Source organism: Suricata suricatta, chromosome 1 (genome assembly GCF_006229205.1).
Source record: "Suricata suricatta isolate VVHF042 chromosome 1, meerkat_22Aug2017_6uvM2_HiC, whole genome shotgun sequence".
Classification (NCBI taxonomy): Eukaryota; Metazoa; Chordata; class Mammalia; order Carnivora; family Herpestidae; genus Suricata; species Suricata suricatta.
The window spans coordinates 168419504-168440064 of NC_043700.1; positions in this window are offsets into that span (position 1 = coordinate 168419504).

A 20561-nucleotide genomic window follows, 5' to 3' on the forward strand; every position below is an offset into this window, starting at 1 on the left:
ACCAAAAATGAAAGTGGAAGGGAAAAAAAGAAAAGAAGTAAACTTTGTCTCTGATGACAAAATGTTTCCACTCCTGTTAGGTATTATCTTTGCTGTTCTTTGGAGCTGAAGCATAAAGGACAGCATTATCTAGCTATTTACAGAAATGCTGCTGTTCTGGGTACACTATTCAGAGTCATTTTTAAAAGAGATAATTTCCATCAGGTTTGGTTCTTACTAGGTCTCCCTCTATTCTCAAATCAGATTGACTCTCCCCTAGAAAGCAAAGCTTTTTAACCTCACAGATCTCATCCCCGGAGCTAAAGATCAACCAGTACCAATAAAAGAGGATTCACAGGAGTACTTCCCCATAGAGATCCAGGCAGCTTCAAGAGTAGTACTTCAAACAAGTAATTTACTTTTATAAACAGTATAAATAAAACAGAAATAGCAAGAAGTTCACTGACTTACATCATTTTGCCTTTTTACAGCACTCTGGATATTTTATTTTATATTATGCAGGAGGTCTGCAAGCTGTTACAGTTGCTTAACTATGGGAAGTCTCCAAGCTGTTCAGGCGTAATTCAGATAAATCAAGTGGTACTCCCCATTGGAAGCTTTACTTAAGATATAGCCTCAAGGTGGTACTTTGCTATCTGAATAATTATAAATTGGTAGCTGTTTATGGGACATCTACTTTTTAAAGGTTAGAATACTAATGATTTCTTAATAAATATTATAAATTAATATTGACCAAAAAACTGCATTCTTTGTGTAATTATCTACATCAGTACTTCCCAAGGGCATTTCAACATTTTATTGAAAGTCTTTAGTGAGCCCTTAATATGCTAATGTGTATTTAAATCTTCAAGTAGGATAGCATGTAATGTCTCCTAAACTCATTGAGGACAAACATATATATATATTTGTACCAAGTAATGAAAAATACTGATAAATTAACTGAGCTTTGCAGTATTACTGAGAATAATCAGGATCTTTGTCATCACATAGACACTTTAAAAATTGTATTAGAGGTCAGTTTGCCTCATTCCTTTATTTAACACAACTTACTTAAACATCTGCTACCTGACACACGACACATCCTGTCCACAGAGAACTTTCATAGGATTTAGTCCAACTGACATGTATGCTATTTTCTAGCAGTCTAATATAAAACCAACAGTTTAAAAGTGCTTTTAGTGAATCTATGATTATCAAATTATATCTCAAATGAATCTAATCCTTTTAACTTCTAGTAATTTGTTTTTTTCTATAAGAACTTCCAGTGAAAGTATCAAGCCAAAACATAATTTTGCATGTTTGCTATGCAATAATTCAATGAGAATAAAAATTTACATATTTAGGTTGAAAAAAAGCTTTGGTTATATGACAGAAGTAGGTGATTGGTTGGCTTAAATGAATTAACCTGCACATTGAATTAGCACATATATCACGTATCTATCAAACGCCACCATCAGTGGAGAAGAGCTTGGTGAACTTAGGAAAAATGGTAATAGACATGGCCCAGATGGCAAACCTCAGTCTTGAACACTACGTTGAACACTAGTTCACATTCAAAGTAACTTTAACAAACTTCTTTGAGGAATGATTTGGATTAGTTCTTTGTGACCTAACATATGATTAAATCTTTGTCATAATTTGATAAGTCTTTAATTGTCTCTGTAGAAATATTAACTGAAAATATCACCACACCTGGATAGTTATTCTTTCTTAACATCAAGGAGATAGTGTATGGCATTTAAACTTTTCAACTCAGTGTATCAAATTTATATTGACATACCTATAATTTTATGATGAATCTAGATACAGAACACAATTTCATCATGCTTAATAAATCATTTCTTTTTGCTGTCTAAAAATGATAGGTAGTTTAATTTCACAAAGAAACTGATGCCAGGTGCCAAAAACAGGTGTGATGCAGTGTTTTAAATGCAAGCTAAGAGATAAATAAATGTGAAATGCCCATCCTTCACAAATTTGTTTTTAAGTGTAAGTTCTATCATTTTATCTAAAAACATTAATTGCATAACTAATGCACCCTTCATGTTATATGTTCTTAAAATAATTGCAATGTATAATAATTCATTATATTCTCATATGTATATGGTGGATATATATATGTATATGTATACTATATATATATATACATATATATATATAGTATAATAGACAATAAGAAACCCATTATAGTTTGTGTTCAGAATACATCCTATTTTTATAGAAATATACATACATATTGGACTTACATTTCATTAAATCCAATATACAGCAAACACTCCCAAAATAAACTTAGATTGTATTGCAGTTTCACTTCACGGTATATAAAATGTTGTGTTGTGACAGGTATCAACTATCCATTAGAAGACGAGTCTTTCTACAACTTTTGTCAAATTTCAAATTCCAGCCTAAGTACTACCATTTTTGGTGATATTGTAAATAATTTTTACAGTTTCAATTTCTGTTGTTAGTATAAGGGAATATCATTGGAAGAGAGGTGGACTCGTGGATGAGTTAAATAGGTGATGGGGATTAAGGAGTGCAGTTGTGATGAACACAGGTGTTGAACGTAATGATGAAGCACTAAATTGTACACCTGAAACTAATATTACGATTTATGTTAACTCTTGTGGAATTTAAATAAAAAAATTTTTTAAAGTTAAAAAAATCAAAGCCAAACTGATTTCTGCTTAATCTCATCAATATGAATATGATCAATATAAATAGGGAGGCTAAGTGAAATAATTCACCTAAATAATTCCACATTTCACAATTTGACAACTCAGTGAAGATAAGAGAGTCTTACAAAAAGTAAACACTTTTACAACCCTTTAAAATTGTTTCTGATGGGTGCCTGGCTGGCTCAGTTGGTAGAGCATAAAACTCTTGATCTCTGGGTCATGAGTTCAAGCCCCAAGTTGATAGAGTTTACTTTTAAAAAAGAAAGAAAATCACTTCTGAGATATATATATATATACATATATATATATATATATATATATATATATATACATATATATATATATACACACACACACATATATGTGTATATATATGATGATTTCATATCCTTCAGAACTATCTTCTGGAAAAAAAGCTGTGATAGAGTTAATGCTTTACTTTAAGTTTGCTAAAAAATACCATTTATTCCATCTTGGAAGTTCAATATGGTGAAATGAATTAAACTAAAGCACAAATTGCTTGTAAATTTTCTTTCTTTCTTTTTTTTTCTTATTCATGACAGCACATATTCTCTCATGAATCTATTTTAATTTGAAACAGTTTTATTTTTAAAATTTTACAATATGTATTTAACCTTTTGTCTACTGTATGTCACATATAATGGTTGCCCTGTATAAAACTAACAGCTTTCTTAACAATGTTGTGTAATGAGATTGATCTCAGTTGCCCTGAAGCCAACATCTTTGGATTCTTTATTCATCAACATCTATTCAGTGTAGTCAGGAGAACAGTACACACTGAACTGTAAAGAAAACTTCTTGTAAATAAGAATGACATATATAACATATCTTTATGAAATGGAAGCTAAAATCTAAAACACCTTCTGCTTTTGAAGTGAAAGCACTCATATTCAAGGAAAGGAATTCTTTTCTCCTAAAATGCACACAGACAAATATCCAGGCTTATATTTGGGGATTCTTATATAGTCAAATCTTGAGTTTCTACAATTGTTGAGGAAATTATTCCCATGGGTAGATCTAAAACAGATTTTATATTTCCAAACGATGTAACAAACCATGGAATTGTTGACAAAATAGAATCATATTATCAAGGGATGCAAATCTAATAGTTAACTTGGGGCAACAATAGTTGGCACCTTTTTAATGCTGCACCTCATTCCAGGCAAATTACAGAGCTTCAGGTTCATGAATGATGGAATGAATTTATAAATAATCATTCCAGAGGCACCTGGGTGACTCAGTCAATTAAGCATCCCACTCTCGGTTTCAGCTCAGGTCATGATCTGCTGATTTGTGAGTTTGTGAGCCTGCTTGGTATTCTCTCTCCCTCATTCTCTGCCCTTCCCCTGCGAGCTCACCCTCTCTCTCTAGCTCTGTCTCTCTCCCTCACTCGCTCTCTCAAAAATAAATAAAGAAATAAACATAAAAAATAAAAATAAAAAATAAATAATTATTTCAGAGAATGGACTTTATGTAAAAATCTTTATGATTTGTAGCGTTAGAAATGTAACATATCAGCTAAAGGTGTTATGTTAAAATGAAATCTATCTGCTAGGATATTTTTGTAATAGTCTGTGATTTTAATCAAACCCATCTATTTAGAACACATGCTCATATTTCATGAAATCCTTAGAAAAAATATATTCCGTAAGAATGGTTTTGCATAAAATCTTTTAAATTCAAGAGACTATTAAATTTTTACTCTAAGTTAGTTTAATGGAGGGGTGCCTGGGTGGTTAAGCGTCCAGCTTCGGCTCAGGTCATGATCTCATGGTTCGTGGGTTTGAGCCCTGGGGTCGGGCTCTGTGAGGACAGCTAGCTCAGAGCCTGGACCCTGCTTCAGATTCTGTATCTCACTCTGTCTCTCTGACCCTCCCCTGCTCACGCTGTCTCTCTCTGTTTCTCAAAAAGAAGAAAGAAAGAAAGGAAGAAAGGAAGAAAGGAAGAAAGGAAGGAAGGAAGGAAGGAAGGAAGGAAGGAAGGAAGAAAAGAAGGAAGAAAGAAAGGAAGAAAACATTTTTAAAAAAGTTAGTTTAATGGAATGAATGTACTTTAGCAACTACTATGTACAGAGTTCTAGGAGTCAAGGAATAGGATGTGACTTTCTCAGCTGCCAAAGTGTCTTAATTGTTCCTCATGTGTTCCTGATAGCACCTCAGTTTCTCAGAATGATTTCGCTCCCCTAAGCAAAGCAGCTTTGGTTGATTTTCATCTAAAGTAAAATGTTCTTTTCATCAGGATGGAAGTATTCACCAGTTGTCACTAATGTTTACTTGAACATTTACCAAAGTTCTCAGTTACTTCTAAGGCAGAGGAAAGATAGTGTGTCATTAAAGGAAGCTTGAGAATTTTTGATAAAAGAACATGCAAAGAATGCCTGGGTGGCTCAGTTGGTTAAACTTCCAACCTCGGCTCTGGTCATGATCTAGTGTTCTGTGAATTTGAGCCCCACATCGAACTCTGTGCTGACAGCTCAGAGCCTGGAGCCTGCTTCAAAGTCTGTGTCTCCCTCTCTCTTTGCCTTTCCCCTGCTCTGTCTCTCTAAAAAATAAATAAACATTTAAAAAATTAAAAGAACATGCAGGAGGTTTGCTTACTATAAGTCACACATCGGGGCGCCTGGGTGGCTCAGTCGGCTAAGCCTCCAACTTCAGCTCAGGTCAGATCTCATGTTGGTGGGTTCAAGCCCTGCGTCAGGCTCTGTGCTGACAGCTAGCTCAGAGCCTGGAGCCTGCTTCCGGTTCTGTGTCTATTTCTCTCTCTGACCCTCCCCCTCTTATGCTCTGTCTCTCTCTGTATCAAAAATAAATAAAACATTAAAAAAAGTCACACATATAGCCATATTTATTAGTATATACAGATTAGATATATAGTTATCATTAGAACTAAAAATAATTATACCTGTAGGTTGGGGTGTGTGTGTGTGTGTGTGTGGGTGTCTGCTTAAATTTCCAAAAAGATGATGGAGTATGAGTATCTCTCACATTATTATGAATGTTTTAGTTTTTCTTTTTATAGAGTATTGTAAAAAGTATGTTGGAAATGCTGCCTTGGGTAAATGATTTTGAGAAAATAGAGTAGACTGTACAACACTTCTGTGTGTTGGTTCATGAAGCCCAGAGCTGGGATATTGTGTGTATTTCACAGGCAACTTAAAAAGAGATGTGTTTCTGCTGCCAGAAGAAAGATTCCACAAAACAAGAATATAATTGTCACTTCTGGTGTAACAACAACTGCTATCATCTCCAAAATATTGTATGCTCACTGCTTATGTGTCAATGTCATTGAGAAAATAGACCATTTATACCCGACATCTGATTAATATATTTACATGATTGTGCCAAATACACATATTCTGTTTTCTCCCATGGAATACTCTTCCACAGTGGCAGAAACTAGAATATTCTCAGCGTTGAGCATTAGTACCCCTTTATTTCTTATGTGGTAAACTATGTAATTTCTCCCTGAGTTAATGCTTATGATAATGTTCTGCTACTAAATACGTATGAAATATTTAACCAGGGATCTAATTTACTCTGCTGTTTTACATAGTGGCCTCATATTTGCATATCTTTTGCCTGTACAAGCAAAGTGAAACAAACTCCCAAGCACTTATCTGATTTGTTCATTCATTCAAAACTGAAAGGAAAGCGACATAATCTATAAAAAATAAATTGGGCATATTCAATTACTTAACAAGATGGCTTTGATTATCCAACGAGATTACTGCTTTTGCCTGTTAGATGCAGCCCTTATCCCAAAATCATATTCTTTCATATTTTCCACAAAAGTGTATTTTTTAATCTTCTTAATAATTTTATATTTTTAATCTTTATCACTACATAATATTTTTTTTAATTTTTTTACATTTATTTATTTTTGAGAGAGCATGAAAAGGGGAGAGGCAGCGAGAGAAAGTGACACAGAATCTGAAGGAGGCTCCAGGCTCTGAAATAGCTGTCAGCACAGAGCCTGACACGGGGCTTGAACCCAAGAACCATGAGATCATGACTTGAGCCGAAGTCAGATGCTCAACCAACTGAGCCACACAGGTGCCCCTATATAATATTTTCCTAACCATATATGTTATAATCACATAAATATTGACTGTAAAGTAGATGTTAATATTTTACCAGAGCACATTATAGCATTCAAAGACTATAATTTGCTCTACTTTGTATATATATGGTGCAAATATAAACACATATACATTAATATGTGTGTGTATATATATCTCCATGTGTACATAAGTTTCAATATACATTTCTTTCTATACTATGATTATTAAATAAGAAACTATAAATTCACAGATTATGATATTGTATGCTTTCTTGAAATTAAGAATGAAGTGCAACTTTCACAATTATTTTCATTCATTTCTACATTTTTTACAGCCATGCTTCTATAATTTTATACAAATCTTTATAAAATTAGATATGCCTCTTTTTACCTATCTTGTTGGTCTACTACACTCCTGTTGTACAAAAAGCATCAAATGTTAAAAGGCATTCAGTCTAAGGACCTCCTCTCTGAGTCTGGCTCCCATCTGCTACCCAAAGGCTTCCCAGAGTCTCCTTTTTTACCAACAAAAAATGTTATAGTTTTGGAACCAAAGTACCCATAGCTACCAAGCTACACTTAAGAGACTTTGTTTCTTTAATTACTCTTGTAGCCTTTGTCTTTTTGTTGTACATCACCGCTTTTCCAATTTAACCACCTTCTATAAAATTCAAAGTTGTTTTTAAAATATAAGAAAGTACTTCATAATTCTTTTTTAAATTTTTTTTGCTTTTTTTAAATTTATTTTTGAGAGACAGAGAAAGACAGCACAAGCAGGGGAGGGTCAGAAGAGAGAGGGAGACATGGAATCTGAAACAGGCTCCAGGCTCTGAGCTAGCTGTCAGCACAGAGCCCAACATGGGGCTCAAACTCAGGAACCCTGAGATCATGACCTGAGCCAAAGCCAGAGGTTAACCAACTGAGTCACCCAAGCACTCCTCATAATTCTCTTTTTAAAAAGGTACTTTTTTTTTCAAGAAACCCAACATTATCAGAGAAAAATTAAAGGTGAACCAATTAATCTGCATGAAGAGATCACCTTGACCTGAGATTGAGTAAGCAAGTCAAATGAACTACTGATCTCTATACTTCCAAATCACTCTGCATTCTTAAAGGGGCAGCACAACCCCCCCTCCCTTCCAAAAAGCTACTTTCTGAAAATCTCCAAGTATGGCCATAGCATGGTCATTTCCTCACCATCTTGATGGAAACGACAATCTTATTTATTTTGTTTTAAGATCTTGAACTCAAATTGCATTACATTTAGTAGTCAGGGATGACTGAACAACTATATTAATTATAGATACTATTTTACATCTGGGGATAGATTTGCTAATATTCTATCAGTGTTCCTTTTCTCTTTCTCTACTTATCTAATCAGCTATGAAGTTCTATTGATATGAACCCTCTAACAAATTAGTCTTTTAAATCCCATCCGTATATTTTTCACTTCCATAAAACTATACATTGTATTTATATGAGAACATATCCTGTACAGTGTATGCTCTTCCCCATTTGATGCTAACATAAAAGAGCCAGAAAGATAATCTCAATACAAAAGGTAGTTCAAGTAATTTGACTGAACGCACCTTGACTGATTAGACTCCAGCTACAGGCCCTCAGATTCCAATTAAAATATTTGTGTTTTTCATTCTCTAAGTTTCTAACTATTGTCACTTAACATATTTGCTTCTGACCGATTTATCTTTGAACTAAATTTCAAATTTCACTTTGATCATGCCCTAGCCATGGCCACATTCTTCAATAGAAACTTATTGAAATCAGTTTAAGAGAAAGATTCCCCAGGCATTATGTTTTTTTTTTTTTTGATAATTTGGCCCGAACTTCCTTTAATATGGATCCCTTCAACATTACTCTACACAAACCAAATAATATCTTTATAATTAGCACTTCAACTACTTCAAAAATAAATTAAGGCTTCAATTAAAGGAGTAGTTAAAGATAAATCTCCTAAAACCTTTGAAATAATCTCTTAAAACATGATTTAAATAGTTTGATTTTGACATGGATCTAAATCTTTCCTCATGCTGGACTCCCTTGTATTCTCCCTTTCCAAAGTGTGGATTTAAATCCCATGCATTTATTTTAATTTATTTTATTTTATGTGATTTGAGTTTTTAAAATTCTGCCCATTGGCCAAAAGTTTTCTTCTGCAGTAATGGTTTATTTCACCATCTGTTCATCTTTTAAGAGAAAGGCAACATCCTAACTCTTTTATGACAACTCTCTCTCTCTACTGTACAATACATATTATCCCTCCATTTCAATAATTGTAAGATTTATAGCATGTGTTACCAAAAATATCACACGCTATAAATTCAGCAAAACTATCTTGAATAATAATCACTTTTTGTGAGTCCACGTCTATGAATTAAAATGTGTTCAGTTACGGTACTTTCAGTCAATATTACACTCCGAGAAAAACATGGTCCCTGACTCCATTCATTAGAGAGATGACATCCGACCGCATTCATTCCCCTCTGTGAAATGTCTCCCAGGTTTCTCATCTGAGGATACTTTAGCTTTTCCAGAAAGGTGATAATTAAATAAATTGTTTGCTTCCAAACTTTACCACTTCAAACATCTTGTCTCTTGAACATTTATTGAACATTCACAATCTTGAATTTCAGACCAAACTATGGGTAATAGTTAAGTTATTTCCTAAATTCTGAGAGACATAAGCAACAGTTCTTTTCAACATATATTTTCCTCACAAATCTATGCCCTTAAGGAATAGGGATGTTATGATGAATTCTTTTTATTTCACTGGGGATGATTATGAATGTCTTCTTAGTGTTTTTATATACAAATTATTATCCTAACACCCTTTGACATTTTGGGGACAAGTTCGTCTGCTGGGGTGCCTGCTGCTTCAATAATAGTGCTTAGGGTCACTTCATTGTTTGTTAAAAATTGTCTAGTTGTTTCAAAATGTTTAAACCTCCATCTATTTAGCTGAGTGAAGGGTTAGATATTAATAGTGTGTTTATTAATGCATTGTTTGGTTTATAATTTTGTATTACAAAATAAAATAGAGGTAAGTGTCATCAGGACTAAGCACAAAGAAGTTGATATAGTTTTATAAGACATTTTGTGGCATCATAATTTCCATAACATTTTTCCATTTGACCATTTAAGGATACATAATTCTTAGGGGCGCCTGGGTGGCTCAGACAGTTAAGAGTCTGACTTCAGCTCAGGTCATGATCTCATGTCTCATGAGTTTGAGCCCCACATTGGTCTCTGTGCTGACAGCTCAGCTCCTGGAGCCTGCTTTGGATTCTGTGTCTCCCTCTCTCTTTGCCCCTTCCTCTGCCTCTCTCTCTCTCTCTCTCAAAAATAAATAAATATTTTAAAATGTTTTTAAAGAATGAATAATTCTTATCAAAACTTTTATTTTTGACTATTATGATTATCTTGATGTAAAAACAAGAAAGTTAAGATAATCATAAAATATTAAATATATCGATTGAGTAAAAGGTACCATATTGCAATATATCAAGAAATAGGTATGTTTATTGTTGATAATGCTATATAACTAGGCTCTTGACACATCTTGAATCTTTTAAAGGTAAAAATATAAATAATAAGAATTTTAAAACATACAGAAATAGGCCAGTGAAGTATTTACATTATTTTCATAACAGAGACACATTTCACAGATTATTCCCCGTCAAATTCATCTTAAAATAAACTAAAAATAGATCATTTATCTTATCACTTTGGATTTACATTCAATAAATATTTGAAGCACTTATTTGTGTAAAGTATTACTGAATATATAGCTTCCTCAAGTTCAACATTTTTTGAATGAATCAATATAAATCCTGGCACACAGGCATGACATGAATTTGAAGACTAATACAACAATCCCATTTTCTTGAAAAGGAGTATTTGATTAATATTCAAACATTTTTAATAATTCTGTCAAAATCATCAGTAGGTATATACTAAGAAGATAAAAAATATATGACATTTTCAGTCTTAAGTTATTCAGTGCGGACACTAAATGAGTAAGCACATTTTGATCAAACCATTTGATTTTGAAATTGTATCTATTAAATTTTTCTTGTCTTAAATAAAGAAGAAATCAAGATGATTTTAAAAATAATATTCAAGTATAATTATTTTGGAAATATATAATATTAAGGGTAAACTGAAACCATTAATTTGTCAAATTTTTAATCAGGGGAGATTCAACAGTTCATATTATCTGGTGCTATGTAATATGTATCTTTTGAGCTGAAAAATAAATTGAATAGAAGCTTACTGATTTCTGGAACAAATATAGAAACTAAATGTTATATGTTGACAATACATGATAGTAACCAGTAATTACAAGTTTCTCAGGAAGACAGTGCTTTTATCTAAAACTGACAATGCTTTTTTCTAAAACTGACCTCTGAGAGAAACGCCCTCCCCAAATCTTCCAAACCAGAATATACCTATATTGGACAATATCTTAAATAACACAAAAAGCAGATGTTGTTTTAGTTTTGTGAATAGTTTAATGGCTTTGTATCTGAAAAGGGATGCCTATTTTATTATTATTCTTATTTTAAAGAAAGAGACAGAGTGCTAGCCAGGGAGAGGGGCAACGAAAGAGAGAGGGACCATCTTAAGAAGATCACACACCAGGTGCAAAGCCTGATGAGGGGCTCCATCTCATGTCCCTGGGATGGCGAGCTGAGCTAAAATCAAGAGTCGGACATTCAACCAACTGAGTCACCCAGATACCCTTACTATTTTTTGAAGAAAATTATGAAATGATTCATATTTTGGGCACCTGAGTGGCTCAGTTGATTAAGCATCTGACTTCAGCTCAGGTCATGTCCTCATGGTTTATGAGTTCGAATCCTGCATTGGGCTCTTCACTGACTGAAGCCTGCTTCAGATCCTCTGTCTCCTTCTTTCTCTACCCCTCCCCAGCTTGTGCTCTCCTCTCTCTCTCTCCCAAAAATAAGTAAACATCAAAATTTTATAATAAAATAAATAAAAGGATTCAAAGTTAAGGAAAATGCAAAAAAAAACCCCATAGACAATATTATTATCCGGTCCAACTAAGTTATACAATAAAAACAGACAATTACAGAATAAATATTTTTTATATTCTTCATTTTATCTTTTACAGGTATTACTTATCATGCCTAAAATTATATGATAATTCATGTAGTTCTAGGATATATTTTCTTGAAAGACCCTAGAGTAAGACATATACACTATATGAGTAATTTGGAGAATATCCATGTATATGAAAGATCAACTGAAGTAAGTTAAACTCTCTTGAAAATTAAGGGGTGTATTAAATTCAATTAGAATAGGTTGCTGTACAATATGTGATAGATTAAAAATATGTATAGTTGGTTTATAAATTTCAGTAGGACCTGGGGGAAAGTAGACCAAAGATAATGTTTAGGCTATTTTCTTTTGAATATTATTTAATCCATGAGACTATTCAAGTGACTTATATCTAGGAAAGAGAATAGCATACAATTTTAATGCCAGGCATTGTTAGCATAAGGCTGATAGGAGATCAAATGTTTTTTGTCAACCATAAAAGTTCATCAGCTCTGGAAAGCAGATAACTCATTTTCTGGTGTCTGTTTTTTAATAAGATGGAATACAAAAAGAAGAAGAAAATATTTCTCTTCTAAAAGATACTATTTTTGATTCTTTTAATAAGCACAAGTTGTTTCACTTAAAAGATTATTATGTAACTAAACATACTCTTACCACACTATTTAGCAATTATACTCCCTGGCACTTACCCAGAGGAGTTGAAAATTTATGTTCACATAAAAAGCTGCACGCAGATATTGAGAGCAGCTTTATTAATAATTGTCACAACTTGGAAACAACCAAGATGTCTTCAGTAGGTGAATGAATAAGTAAACTGTAGTACATCCAAATAATTGAATATTATTCAGTGCTATAAAGATATGAGCTATCAAGTCATGGGAAGAAATAAAGGAACTCATATATAACTAAGTGAAAGGTGCCAAATTGAAAAGTGTACATACTGTATGATTCCAGTTCTATGACATTTTGGAAAAGGAAAAATAATGAAGACAGTATAAAGATCAATGGTTGTCAGAAATTAGGAGAGAGGAAGGAATGAATCAGTGGAGTAGAGAGGATGTGTAGGACACTGCAAAGAGTTTGCATGGCCTATTCGTCATTATACATTTGCTCAAAATCATAGAATAATAACACCTTAATGTAAACTCTGAACTTTGGGTAATCATGATGTATCACTGTAGGGTCATCAACTTAAAAAAAATTGTATCACTCTGGTGGAGGATGTTGATAATGGGGGAGGCAATGTATGCCTAGGGGAAGGATGTGTATGGGAAATCATTGTATCTTCTGCTCATTTCTTTAAAGTTTATTATTTTGAGTGAGAGAGAGAGAGAGAGAGAGAATCTCAAGCGGGTTCTGTAGTCTTTATGTGTTTTGGTGAGCCAGACACAGCGCTCTATCTCAGAACTTTGAGATCATGACCTGAGCTGAAATCAAGAGTCAGACACTCAACCAACTGAGCCACCCAGGCACCCCTCTTCTGCTCAATTTTGCTATAAAACTAAAGCTGCCCTAAAATTAAAGTTACAAATTAAATCTAGTAATACTTTTAAAATAATTTCATATCAAATACACACAAACATTTTAAAATCCATTTTCTAACCAGTAAAAGTATACTGATGATTTCATGCCCCATTATAATTAATTATAAATAAATATGATAAAAGGGGATTTTTCAAGTGAAACTTAGATGTTATTTTTAATTGAATGAGAATATAAACTTCATTCCTTACTATAGATCAGATATAACAGATATTCAGTGTCATGTTTAGGACTTTTCAATAGAGTATCTCTTTAACAAAGTTGTCCCAGATTTCTATGTGTAGTTTAATTACAAATATGGTATACATGGATGGCAATCAGTGTTTAAGACTGTTACAGAGAGGCTGGCTATCATTGGAATTCTGAGATTTTGTCAGTAGGGTATAATGGTTCTTTGATAACACATTATGCATAAATGACTTTAGTTACCAAATAAATGGCCCCCTAATATCACATTAATCAATGAGTAAATAACTATTAAAAATAGAAGGGTCTTAATCAAATAATTAGGATGAATGTTATCTAAATTCTATTTGGAAAGAGTAGCAAACATGAATAGAGCAAGATAGAGTTTATAATTACCTGTATTTTACCTGTAAGTCCTTTTAAATCTTCTTATTTCAGGTTTTTGTAGCATTCTTACTCTTTTTTCTTTTCCAACTTATGTTGCAAATCTATGTTTGAGTGTGTGTGTGTGTGTGTGTGTGTGTGTGTGTGTGTGTGTGTGTGTGTTTCAAATGAAAGTGGTTTGTTGTCTAATAAGAGGTCTTGGCAGACAGGAAAGTTGCAAGTCTTCAATTGTCTCACTATGTTGACTGTAGCAATTAATTCAAGAGCTCTTGATTTTGGTTTCCTCAGCTGTAAAATAAGAATTTATATTATATAACTTATGAAGTCATTTCTACCTTTGCAATTCTATGACTTCTCTGGATTTATATTTCATTCTTTAAGTAGTAAGGAAGTCATTGAGAATCCCTTGAGAAAAGCATTTTCCCCTCTCCTCTATCTGAACTACTTTTGAATCATTGTTTTTACCCAGGTCTCTCCCACACTCAAATATTGAGTAATCATCGGTACAGTTTAATTAGATTTCGGAAGTATATGCTTTTCTTCTTCCTTTATTTTTCTCTATTTTAAGTTCTACCTAGCAGTCTAAGAATCTTAGCAACAGGCACTTGTGACTACATAATGTCAGAGAAGTACTTGTCTATTTGGAGTGCTAAATGTCTTGCATGCACTGAGTGTGGCACCCTGAAAGACTGACATTTATTTACGCTTCAAAAATTAAGAAGCAAAAACTGGAAGAGGTTAAAATCTTGCTCAGGGCCAGATATCAGTCAAGTTGCAGAAGCTGATTTAAACTCGTAGCTGCCGAATTCAGAAGTTAATTTTCTTTCTTCTACATCACACTGAATTTGAGTCACTATTAAAATGGAATACACAGTCTCAAAGTATTGCCAAATGAGAGAGTTTAAGGCAAATCATTTACTTCGTATTGAACCTAGCCAGTATATTTTAATTTTAAACTTTCCTGACTAATTGGAAGTGTGTCTTTCTTCCAGACCAAAATGGATCAGAAGCTCCTTGAGAGGAGAGACCAGGGTGACCAGGGTCATTTCCTTCGTTTTCAGCACTTATCCTGTTAACTTTCACACAGAAAGCCTTTCTAAATACCAGTTTAATCATATTGACTTAAATCATATTGACATTTTGGTTCTTAGGCATATGTGTTTTTAAAAAAAAGATATTGAGGGGAGCCTCAGTGACTCAGTCGGTTAAGCATCTGGCTTTGCCTAAAGTCATGATCTCATGGTTCCTGAGCTCGAGCCCTGTGTCAGGCTCTGTGCTGACAGCTCAGAGCCTGGAGACTGCTAAGGATTCTGTGTCTCCCTCTCTCTCTGTCCCTTCTCCTTCTCCCCCTGCCCCTGTCTTCTCTCTCTCTCTCTCTCTCTTTCTCAAAAATGAATACACATTTAAAAAAAAAAACACATTAAAGCAGATTGGTACTGCAGCTCTGGAAAACAGTGTGGAGGTTCCTCAAAAAATTAAAACTACCCAGTGCAGTAGCACTGCTAAGATTTTACCCAAAGGATACCAGAGTGCTGATGCCTAGGGGCACATGTACCACAATGTTCATAGCACTGCCTTCAACAATAGCCAAATTGTGGAAAGAGCCTTAATGTCCATCAACCGATGAATGGATAAAGATGTGATTTATATATACAATGGAATACTACATGGCAGTGAGAAAGAATGAATTCCCGCCATTTGCTGCAACATGAATGGAACTGGAGTGTGTTATGCTAAGTGAAATAAGTCAGTCAGAGAAAGACAGATACCATATGTTTTCACTCATATGTGGATCTGGAGAAACTTAACAGAAGACCATGGGGGAGTAAATGGGGGGCGGAATTACAGAGAGGGAAAGAGGCAAACCATAAGAGACTTTTAAATACTGAGAACAAACTGAAGGTTGATGGGGGGTGGGGGAGAGGGGAAACTGGGTGATGGGGGAGGACACTTGTTGGGATGAGCACTGGGTGTTGCATGAAAACCTATTTGACAATAAATTATATTTAAAAAACATTACAATCAAGGCTATTTAATTTTAAAAATACTTGATTAATGAAGATCTCTGTTACAACAAATTGTCATAAAAACATTGGTTTGGGTTTATGGGATGTTAACACCCAGTATTACCTGTGCTAGTTAATGAGCAAAGCTTTTGAACCCACAGCGGGGCAGTTTCCATGTGTGGACACATGACACACAAAAAAACATTAAAGCTATGTTCCCTATCTAAAATCATGTGCTTTGAAATAATCAATGGCAATCTTTCAGTCAATGCAACTATATATAAACTTAATGAAAGTATAATGAAAATATTTTAATCTCTTTGAAAATTTTTAAATTGAGTTATTCAAAGACTTTGAATTTTAATTAATGAAGCTTATGAATCATGTGGCAATAACGCAGTCATATTTACCTGTTAGTGCTGGAAATAGTGTGAAAATTATATGTTAATAAAGGTGATTTTTTAAGTTCTATTTTACCAAAGGAAAACAAAATCAAAGATATGTTGTCTTTCTTTGAAAAAGTGAAACCCTTAGGCGAGTAATAATGTAAAAACATATTCATGAAATTCATAACATTGAAGTCAATTCAAGAAAATGATAAAGTTAATAAATGAAATACAGATTTGTGTGAGACAATTATGTAAACAATAGAATAAAAGGCAAATTAACTGCATATACATTTTTTGTACAATTTTTTTTCAATTTTCAACTAGTGATTACTTTTTCTTCATGGCAACTTCTCCATTTGTGATTTTAAATAAACAAGTAGGGGCACTTGGGTGGCGCTGTCAGTTAAGCATCCGACTCTTGATTTTGTCTCTGGCCATGGTCTTACAGCTCCTGGGATTGAGCCCCCGCATCTAATGAGGCTGGCAGCATGGAGCCTCCTTGGATTCTCTTTCTCCCCCTCTCTCTGCCCATACCCTGTTGTGCATGCTCTCTCTCACACTTTCACACACTGTCTCAAAATAAATAAATAAACTTTAACAAAATAAAATAAAGATACTTGGATGAAAAAGCAATTCTTGAAAACAATATCAAGTAGAAATGATAATATGCTGTTTTGCAAATTAATACAAGGGGACTTGTATTATTTGGTGAGATAGGGAGGTAAGAACTAAAACCCTCTGTTGTTTGTTCTATTCTCTTATTTGTTTATCAAATATTTGCACACTTGTTATATGACAACTCCTCTATTAGTACTTTAAGATACAGAGTGTCAAAAAATGTATGGTCTCTGGGGTGCCTGGGTGGCTCAGTTGATTAAGAGTCTGACTTTTGGCTCAGGTCATGATCTAACAGTTTAGGGGTTTGAGCTCTGCATCCAACTCTGTGCTAAGAGCTCAAAGCCTGGAGCCTGCTTTGGGTTCTGTGTCTTCCTCTCTCTCTGCTCGTCTCCCACTCATGCTCTGTCTCTCTCTCTCTCAAAAATAAAAATAAACATTAAAAATAAAATACCAATTTTTTTTCATTTTTTTCCATCTCTCCTAATTTATCTTAAATAACATCCTGGCATTATATACATATAGTTCTCATCCTCTATGTATTTGTCACAAAACTCTAGATATGGCATTGGAGGTCGCTTTTGCTTTCCTCACTGCTATTGAAATAAAAGGTCCCTAACAGGAGAGTGATGTCAGTGATTTAGCATGAACTTTAAGCTGCATAAGGCAGGAAGAAATAAAGCTAGTGCCTGTAAAAGGATGGAAAGATTTATGGTTCTAGTTTCCAGTGTGTTGAAAGGCTGTAGGAATTGGGGTACTATAAAAAAGAAGGAGGTGGGGTCAGAGAGCAGAAAGTAAAAAACAAATTGCAGGGCAAGAGTAATGCAAGTATTTCAGGAAAAAAAGTGTGAACTATGGCTAGTGACAGTGAATGGCTGACATGAGGGTAGAGGACAAGATCATCAGAGAAAGGGAAGGTATCTAAGAAGTCAGGTTTTGGAAGAAAATGCTTCATAGATTTTGGAATCATCAGTATTTCTATAAAACTCTTTACTTCACTAAAACTGCAAATACCACAAACCTTTTGTTTCTAGTTTGGGTTGTATCTACTATTCATACAATATATACATTATTGAAATAGAATGCCACATGCATGTTTCCTTATAGGGAATTTCAAAATAATTTCTTATGCAAACTATTATCTATATGTTTTGCTATATCATCAAAGATTTCTAAACATCAGATTAGATGTATGTCCTGAATTTCACCTAATAGACTGTAGAATAAAAAACTTTTTCATTTTTTTTCATTTCTCCTAATATATCTTAAATAACATCCTGGCATTATAAAGCAGTGATGTCCAGTAGAAATAGAATGTGAGACACATAATATAATTTAGAATTTTCTACACTGTATATAGGCCTGATTGTTTCTTGATTGAAATAAAAGCTGCACAGACTGAATTTTTTTTTCATAACCATATTTAAAGATGTAAAAAGAAATGGATAATACTGATCTAATAATGTATTTAACTCAATATTGCCAAAATAGAATCCTTTCTACATGTAATCAATATCATTATATTCTTTGAATTCTTGTATGTATTTTACACTTCTTTTTTTTTATTTTTTTAACGTTTTATTTTTGAGAGACAGAGAGAGACAGAGCCAGCATGGAGGGTCAGAGAGAGAGGGAGATATAGAATCTGAAGCAGGCTCCAGGCTTTGAGTTAGCTGTCAGCACAGAGCCTGATGTGGGACTCGAACCCACGAACCGTGAGATCATGGCTTGAGCTGAAGCAGGACGCTTAAAGGACTGAGCCACCCAGGCGCCCCAGGATTTTACACTTCTAACATATGATTGGACTAACTGTTCCAAGGGGTCAACCCCCACATCTGATTACTGGCTATAATGGTGAACAGCACAGGTCTAAATATCATATTTAATATTATTTTAAGTATACATACAGCAGTAAGGCTTTATCTTTTTTTTAATTTATAGTTTTTTAATGTTTATTTATTTTGTGAGAGAGAGAGTGAGCAGAGGAGGGACAGAGAAAGAAAGAGAATTCCAAGTAAGCTCCATGCTTAATGCAGAGCCAGACACTGGCTCTACCTCAGGACCATGAGATCAAGATGTAGCCAATAACAAGAGTCAGACGTTGAACCAACTGAGCCAACCCAGCATCACTCATTTATATGTCTGTAATTAATATCAGATTTTATTTTTCTAAGTAAAGAAAAAACATTCTATGGTGCAAACTGTACCCAGGTGAATTTAAAGAGCAGGTTTATTCATACCTTGATTGCATCCATTTTTCTGATCTTAATAGTATCAATAGCTCATTCTACTAGAGCTCTATTTTATTCATTCAATTATTTTGGACTCCTATTGGTGAAATAATGGTGGCTTTGTTTCTCTGCATCTTTTCATTCACAGCTTTGGCTTTCTTAATTCTGTGAGTTAATTTAAAAGAAACTACTATATAAAGTGTAATTCAATAGAAAATAACGAAGTCACTGAGATGCATTCCGTTTTAGTAACCAAATGTAGATTTTTCTCTTTAAAAGACACCCTTGTTTTGAAAATTGATTATTTTTAAGACACCTTGTTTTGAAAATTGATTATTTTTAAGACACATTGATTTAATATATTTTCATTTGTTTGTGAACTGAATAAATGTTCACTCATCTTTTGCCCCAGGTTTTGTTTTGGGGGGGGAGGAGAAATTGTTCATTCTTTTTAAACAAAAATATTTAATCATAGTACTTTCTTCTTTTAAGATTGGAGATATTTTGGTATATTTCTTTTTTTCCCCAATTTTTTATTTGAGCAACCTTGACACATCATGTTACATGAGTTTCAGGTGTACAACATAGTTTCTCTATATGTTGCTATGCTCACCACAAGGGTGCTACCACCATACAATGGTACTATCACCATTACAATGTCCCTGACTGCTGTACAATTTCCTGTGCTGTACCTTTTTTACCTGTGACTTATTCATTTCATAACTGGAAGCTTGTATCTCCCATGTGCCTTCACCCATTTTACTTACTTCCCCGGCTCCCTCCTCTCTGGCAACTAAGGTAGAAAATTTAAGGTTCTGAGCCAACATCCAAGATGAAATTTCTGAGATATCCTCGGTGCAAAAAGATGGTTGTGACAGGTGACAGATTTCATATCTTTAAGTTGAGAAGGGATTAGGGATAAGATAAGTCTCTTAGGACTTTTGGAAACAAGGTTTCCAGAACCTTGAGGGGTCTAACTAATGTTAGGAAAAGATCATTTACTGCTGTCTAGTAAATTCTCAGTCATGAGAATATTTAAAACGAATATTTATCTGTTAAAGTAGACTTACAGGATCATGTGGCAGGGGTAAGGTGGGAAGGTGGGCTAAGATTGCCTTTTGCCCCTCAAAAAGTGTCCTCATTGAGGCAGCTGAGCTCCTAGAGAAAGGTCACTTTGCCTATTTCAGGGACTTGTCAATGGACTGTAAGTTGTAAGGAAATTTATTTTTTTCTTTTGCTTTTGTTTCCACATCAGCAACCATAAATTTGTTCTCTGTATTTATAGATCTGATTCTTTTTGTTTGCTTAGATATTCATTTGTTTATTTTTTTAGATTCCACATATGAGTGA